A 7,500-nucleotide genomic window follows, 5' to 3' on the forward strand; every position below is an offset into this window, starting at 1 on the left:
CGGGCGGCCTCCAGCCCAAGTCCGGCCGGCCGGGTAGACCTGGTGTCCCTCCCGGCCGGGTAGACCTGGTGTCCCTGCCGGCCGGGTAGACCTGGTGTCCCTCCCGCGGGCGGCCTCCAGCCCAAGTCCGGCCGGCCGGGTAGACCTGGTGTCCCTCCCGGCCGGGTAGACCTGGTGTCCCTCCCGCGGGCGGCCTCCAGCCCAAGTCCGGCCGGCCGGGTAGACCTGGTGTCCCTCCCTGCCGGCCGGCCGGGTAGACCTGGTGTCCCTCCCGGCCGGGTAGACCTGGTGTCCCTCCCGGCCGGGTAGACCTGGTGTCCCTCCCGCGGGCGGCCTCCAGCCCAAGTCCGGCCGGCCGGGTAGACCTGGTGTCCCTCCCGGCCGGGTAGACCTGGTGTCCTTCCCGGCCGGCCGGCCGGGTAGACCTGGTGTCCCTCCCGGCCGGGTAGACCTGGTGTCCCTCCCGGCCGGCCGGCCGGGTAGACCTGGTGTCCCTCCCGGCCGGCCGGCCGGGTAGACCTGGTGTCCCTCCCGGCCGGGTAGACCTGGTGTCCCTCCCGGCCGGCCGGCCGGGTAGACCTGGTGTCCCTCCCGGCCGGCCGGCCGGGTAGACCTGCCGGCCCGCAACCGGCCTGGTACCCACGTCGTACTGGCGGGGTGGATGCGGGCTCCCCAGATTTAAGCGTACGTGCTTCTCTCGGCGAGGTGCAGGGCTGCCGGTTGGCGGCGGTGGGGGTGAGAGGAGCGTGTCATTTCGGTTTTTTACCCTCCGCTCGTCCGAGATTGCAGCGCCTGTAATACAAGGCATGAAGCTGCAACCTCCCGCCCCGTGCCGTCGTCGTCTTTTCTGGGTTGCGATCGCAGCCACCACAGAAACGGGAAAAGAGAGATGAAAAGGAAAAATTAGTTGTTTTTTTTTTTTCTACAGCCGCCTCCCCCTGCGGTGCTCACGCCGCTGCCCTGCCCGGACCCGCTGGCCGCCGTGCGACCGCTGGCATCGACCGGTGTCTGCGTCCGCGTGGGGTCCCAGCACGGCCGGGTCTCTGGCCGGCATTCCCGCCACCCCCTCCCGGCAGCCCCCGCGCTCCCCGCCGCCTGCCCCTTGTGACGTCACAAGTAGCCGAGGAGGGGTAACAGGGCGCTTCCGGGCCCGGGCTCCCGAGCTGCCTGTGACGTCACGCCGTGCCCGAGCGGGCCCTGGCTTGAAGCAGGCGGCGGCTCGGGATGACACGGGCACCCGCGTAGCTCCAAGGCAGGGAGCAGGCCGTGGCCTGAGCCTCTCGCGGCGAAGTCACGCCTGGACTAGGACGTGATGGGCCTGGGCCGGGCCGTGGCTGGTGGGCTCTCACGCGAGGGGGTCTCCTGCAGCTTTCGAGCCGGTAGGCAGGCCGGCGGCGAGGCGAGGCCTGGCTTATGCAGCGCCCCTCGTGATCTCACCTTCAACTGGGGAGGCGACGGGGCCAGCGCAGCTGCCGGCTAGCGTACGGACGCGAGGGTCGGAACCGGCAGGGAAGAGTTCGGCTGAGACGGGATCGAACGCGGACCTGAAAACACGCGACGAGAATCACGAACGGAGAGGTCAAGCGGAAGCCTGACCAGCGCTAGGGCATCGATTCAGAAACGGTTCAGGAGCTCACGCTCTGCCCACGCACGTGCGCCCGCCTGCCCCGCACCCCCACAAGCTGCCCGGCCCGAAGCCGTCTGCCTGGGGCTGCCCGCGCGCGCACGCGTATACGGCCGCCCCCCCATCCCGCCTAAGCCGCCCCACCCGCCACGTGCTTCTCCGTGAGACCGGCGGCGCCCCCCCAACACCGCCGCTTGGCCCGCGACGAGCCCGCCCCCCCCCCCCCCCCCCCCCAACCCTCCCGCCACCAGGTTCACCGTGACACCGGCCGCCCCCCCCACCCCCCAGCCCACCCACCCCCCCCCCGCCACCCCCCGCCCCATCCCACCCCCCCACCCCCCGCCCCCGCCACCCCCGGGGTTCGCGAGGAGACCGGCCGCCCCCTACCTCCGGCCCGCTTTCCACCAGCAGCAGCACATTGGCCGCTCCAGGGAAGGAAGGCGGGAGACCTTAGGACCCAGCGGCGTCGCCGCCGCCGCCTCCGTGCCGGGGGGCCCGGAGGGGCCTCCCGCCGGCGGCGGCGATGATGGGTGGCGCGTGTTTTGGACGCTGAGCCCCCGCAGCTGCCGAGTCCCTGCCGCGCCGTGCCCGCGGCCCGGCTCCCCGCCTTCCTCAGTCGGTCGCTCGGCCGCCCGCCCTCCTGCCCGCCTGCTCCGTTCCCGCCCCGGGTTGAAAGCCAAACGAACGCCGAAGGGGTGGGAGGGAGAGCAGCGACGGGGCGGGGGTGTGTGTGTAACAACAGAAACCGCTCCCCACCAACACCACCCCCCCACCACCCCCCCCCCCCCCCCGCCCCCCCACCGCCGCAACGAGCTCTGTCGACCCCCCTGCCGACCCCCCCCCAACCCCCACCCCTCCCGCCACCAGGTCCACCGTGACACCGGCCGCCCCCTGCCACCCCCGGGGTTCGCGAGGAGACCGGCCGCCCCCTACCTCCGGCCCGCTTTCCACCAGCAGCAGCACATTGGCCGCTCCAGGGAAGGAAGGCGGGAGACCTTAGGACCCAGCGGCGTCGCCGCCGCCGCCTCCGTGCCGGGGGGCCCGGAGGGGCCTCCCGCCGGCGGCGGCGATGATGGGTGGCGCGTGTTTTGGACGCTGAGCCCCCGCAGCTGCCGAGTCCCTGCCGCGCCGTGCCCGCGGCCCGGCTCCCCGCCTTCCTCAGTCGGTCGCTCGGCCGCCCGCCCTCCTGCCCGCCTGCTCCGTTCCCGCCGCGGGTTGAAAGCCAAACGAACGCCGAAGGGGTGGGAGGGAGAGCAGCGAGGGCGGGTGGTGGTGGTGGTGGTGGTGGTGTAACAGAAACCGCCCCCGATCCCCCACCCCCCAGCCGTAGTGCTCCGCGGCGCCGAGGAGGCTGCGGTCGGTTGGCGGCCGCACCCACCGCCCTGCAGCTCCGGAGTTGCAGCGGTGGGGCGGGGACCAACGGCTCTTCGGGCGCGCGGGCGACGGTGGGGGTCGGGGGGCTGGGGGGGGTGGGGGGCTGGGGGTGTCTGTGTGTGTGCGCGTGCGTGCGTGCGTGTGTGTGTGTGTGTGTGTCTGTGTCTGTGTGTGCGTGTGTGTGTGTGCGCGCCTGTGTCTCTCTCTCGCGCGCGCGCGCTCTCTCTCTCTCTCTCTCTCTCTCTCTCTGTGTCTCTGCGTGTGTGTCCGAGCTCGTGTGTGTCGCGGCGGGGGGGGGGGGGGGGGGGGAACAAACAACAAAACAACAATCCGAACAACACACACACACACACACACACGCGCGCACACACCCCCACACCCCCTATTCCCACACATAAAGCCCGGGAGCCCCCTTCCCACCCCCCCACCCCAACCCCGTCGAAAAAAACCTAAACGCGAATGCCAGCGAGCGCCTGGCAACGCCGGGACCCGGACCCGGACCCGGACCCGGACCCGGACCCGGTGAAGGGCGCCCGGTGCCCACGCCTCTGCGGCACAGCGAAAGGCGGGGGGAAAGAAACAAAATAAAAACACACACACGCACCCCCACCCCCCCCCCCACCCCCCCTCCCCCGAGACTAAAGCTAAACCCACGCTGCGAAACCAAAAGCTGAAGCCGAGGACCGCCCGGCAGCGCCGGGACCCCGACCCGGCGAAAAGCGCCCGGTTCCCGATGCGAACTCGCTCCAGCGAGACGGGCGTCTCCGTTGGGGGTGAGGTGCGGGGAACGTCGCCGCTTCTGCCGGGTCCCCTGGCAGCCGCGGGAAGCGGGGGGGGGGAGTGGCGGGCGGCGCCGTGCGGCGCGGAGTGGCGCGGCGCAGAGGGGCTGACTGGCGGCCGAGGGGGCGGGCAGCGAATGATGCCAGCGACTGCATGGCAGCCAACGGGTCGGGGCGGGGGGGTGGGGGGGCTGGTGCTGCGTGCACATGAGAGCGCGGCGGGGCGCGGGGGTGCGGGGGTGCGTTAAGAAAAAAAATTTCCCTTTTCATTTATTTTTTTTCGGATTTCATTGGCATCTATCGAAACAAAAATGTCTCGCACGACGCGGCCGCCAGGTCTACCCGCCTCCGGGGCGTGAAGCGGCCGACAGGTCTGCCCGCCTCCGGGGCGTGAGGCGGCCGTCAGGTCTACCCGCCTCCGCGGCGTGAGGCGGCCGTCAGGTCTACCCGCCTCCGCGGCGTGTGGCGGCCGTCAGGTCTACCCGCCTCCGGGGCGTGTGGCGGCCGTCAGGTCTACCCGCCTCCGGGGCGTGAGGCGGCCGTCAGGTCTACCCGCCTCCGGGGCGTGTGGCGGCCGTCAGGTCTACCCGCCTCCGGGGCGTGTGGCGGCCGTCAGGTCTACCCGCCTCCGGGGCGTGAGGCGGCCGTCAGGTCTACCCGCCTCCGCGGCGTGAGGCGGCCGTCAGGTCTACCCGCCTCCGGGGCGTGAGGCGGCCGTCAGGTCTACCCGCCTCCGGGGCGTGAGGCGGCCGTCAGGTCTACCCGCCTCCGGGGCGTGTGGCGGCCGTCAGGTCTACCCGCCTCCGGGGCGTGAGGCGGCCGTCAGGTCTACCCGCCTCCGGGGCGCGACGCGGCCGTCAGGTCTACCCGCCTCCGGGGCGTGAGGCGGCCGTCAGGTCTACCCGCCTCCGGGGCGTGAGGCGGCCGTCAGGTCTACCCGCTTCCGCGGCGTGAGGCGGCCGTCAGGTCTACCCGCCTCCGGGGCGTGAGGCGGCCGTCAGGTCTACCCGCCTCCGGGGCGTGAGGCGGCCGTCAGGTCTACCCGCTTCCGGGGCGTGAGGCGGCCGTCAGGTCTACCCGCCTCCGGGGCGTGAGGCGGCCGTCAGGTCTACCCGCTTCCGGGGCGTGAGGCGGCCGTCAGGTCTACCCGCCTCCGGGGCGTGTGGCGGCCGTCAGGTCTACCCGCCTCCGCGGCGTGTGGCGGCCGTCAGGTCTACCCGCTTCCGGGGCGTGAGGCGGCCGTCAGGTCTACCCGCCTCCGGGGCGTGAGGCGGCCGTCAGGTCTACCCACCTCCGAGGCGACCGGCGGTGGCCGCTAGGTGTACCCGGCTCCACGTTGCCGGCGGCCGGCTCAGCGTCCGTAGAAAGGGCTGCCAGGTCTACCCGGCTCCGTCGGGACTTAGAGCGCGGGCAGACCTGTTGGCTCCGGCAGTTCCTCCAAGGGGTCGCTGTTTCGCGCTGCCTCCAGTTAGGTCATCGTAAGAGGCGGCGTCTCTGCAGCGCCTCCCCCGCTGGCAGGCAGACACTGCCTTTAAGCGCCCCTTTCCGGCGCGGACCCATATTCTCCTTATATAGGGGCACGAGGCGTCTCTGCTCCAGACAAGCGCCACCGAGCGAGGGCACGCGGCTTAGCCGGCCAAGTGGAATGCTGGGCGGCCGCAGACGGTGGTTTCCCCCGGGGAATTGGGCACGGTTCTCAAGCCGGTGCTCTGTCAGGCGAGCGTGCACGGAACCGAGAGCACCCAGAGAGATGCCGAACGGCACGAAGCCGGGCGGCGTTGGGGCGGTCGCTGCCGAGTGGTGAGAAAAGGACGGGCAGAGGTGCACGGGAGAGGCCGAAGACCGGTGGCCGGAGGCGGCTGGCGGCACTTGAACGCTGGATACTGGGGGGGGGGAGCCGAGCTGTGAGACTACCGTGGGTGGTTACCCCCGTCCCCCCCCGGTCCCCCGAGAGCCCGATGATGGCGGAGGGGGGGAGCGCCGGTATGTGTGTTGACACAGCGGTGCTCCGTACGGTTCCAGCCCGTCGGGGGCTGTTGCCCAGCTCCTTGAGGGGGCCTTGGGGATGGGAGGAGAGGTGGCGGCGGCGGCACCTGCTCCCTTTGTTTGCCGGCCTTAAGCCGGAGCCCGTGGCATGGGCACGCCACGGTTTTGGCTGGTCGCGGTGGCCGGCAGCTGGATGCAGACGGCCCGGGGGGGGTGTGTCTCGAGCCACCGGTGGGTGGCCCCCCCCCCGGCCCCCCGAGAGCCCGACGATGGTAAGGCGAGAGGCGGCGGCGCCTCCCTGGTTCTTGGTTTACTCCTTTCGTTGCCGGTATCGTATGCCATACGTGCGGGGCGGCCTGTGGTGTCCGGCCGGCTCTCGGCGTCCCTGGTTTCTACCGGCCGGGCTCGGTGAAGGGAGGTCTGCACGGTGCTGTGAGCGAAGGCTAGTCGACTCCTCGGGTCCTTTGCTCTCTCGGCCCTAAGCCGGAGCCCGTGACATGGGCACAGCACGGTACGTTTTTGGCCGCCGGTGTTGGCTGGCAGCCGGGTGCAGATGGCCGTGGTGGGGTGTCTCGAGCCTTCAGCGGCTACCCCCCCCCCCCACCACTCTGGTCCCCTGAGAAGCCGGATGATGGTAAGGCGAGGCGGCGGCGCCTCGGTCCTCTTTTCCGCTTTCTTTTTTTCCTGGTGCAGATGCCATACGTGGGGCGGCCTGCGGTGTCCGGTCTGCTCCTGGCGTCCCTGGTTTGTACCAGCCGGGCTCAGTGAAGGGGAGGTCTGCACGGTGCTGTGAGCGAGGTTGGTCGGCGCCTCGGTTCCTTTGCTCTCTGGCCCTAAGCCGGAGCCCGCGATGCGGGTACAGCACGTTTTTTTGTTTTTGGCCGGTGGTGGTGTCCGGCAGCCGGATGCAGATGGCCGGCGGGGTGTCCTGAGCCTTCAGCGGCTTTCCCCCGGCCCCCCGCCTGAGCTGTTCCACACCTGGCTTTTTCCCTCCGGGGTAACCTGTTCCCTGCGTTTGTTGGGCAAAGGCCGGTGGCCGGCGGCGGCCGCCGGCACTTGAACGCTGGAAGACCGGCGGAGTCGAGCCTGTCGCGGCTTTACCCCGGTCCAGCCGAGTCGGCTGAAGGGAATCCTTGTGCGTGGCGGGTGGGTGGCGGCGGTGGCGGGGCACATCCCGCGCACCCGGTCCCCCACCCCCTCGACTGGTACCGGTACGGAGGCGTAGCCTACTGAGGCTGGCCTCGGGCACGTCGGACAGGCTTCGCGGCGAGCCGGCTCTGCCGGTGTTGAAGCCGCCGGAGCACCTGTCACGGATGTCGCCCCTGCTCGCTCGCACGCAGAGCCCCGCGTCGTCCGCCCGCCCGCTTGCGGGTGGCCGAGGGCAGGCGCGCGGTGGCTGTCGCTGTCCCAGGACCCGTGGCCGTTGTGGCCTTCGCTGATCGATGAGGCACTTGGGGTCGCGTCGGAAAGGGCCCCCGGCGGGCCGGCTCTGCTGTACTCCCCGTAATAGGGAGCCGCGGTGGCGTCCGGTGTTCAGGCAGGGCGGTCTCCTTTCCAATTCGCTTCCCCGCTGTGAGCGAGGTATCGTCCTAGTCTCTTCCCCCCCCCGAGCGAGAAGGGGGCCGTGGCGACGGCGGCGAGGCGCGTGCCTCCCCCGTGTCACCTCACCCTGTCCTGCTGCCGCTCGGCGCGGGGGGGGGTTTCCTGGGCCTTCCTTACCGAACCAGGCTGTGTGAC

The sequence above is a fragment of the Athene noctua genome, unplaced genomic scaffold (genome assembly GCF_965140245.1).
Source record: "Athene noctua unplaced genomic scaffold, bAthNoc1.hap1.1 HAP1_HAP1_scaffold_338, whole genome shotgun sequence".
Classification (NCBI taxonomy): Eukaryota; Metazoa; Chordata; class Aves; order Strigiformes; family Strigidae; genus Athene; species Athene noctua.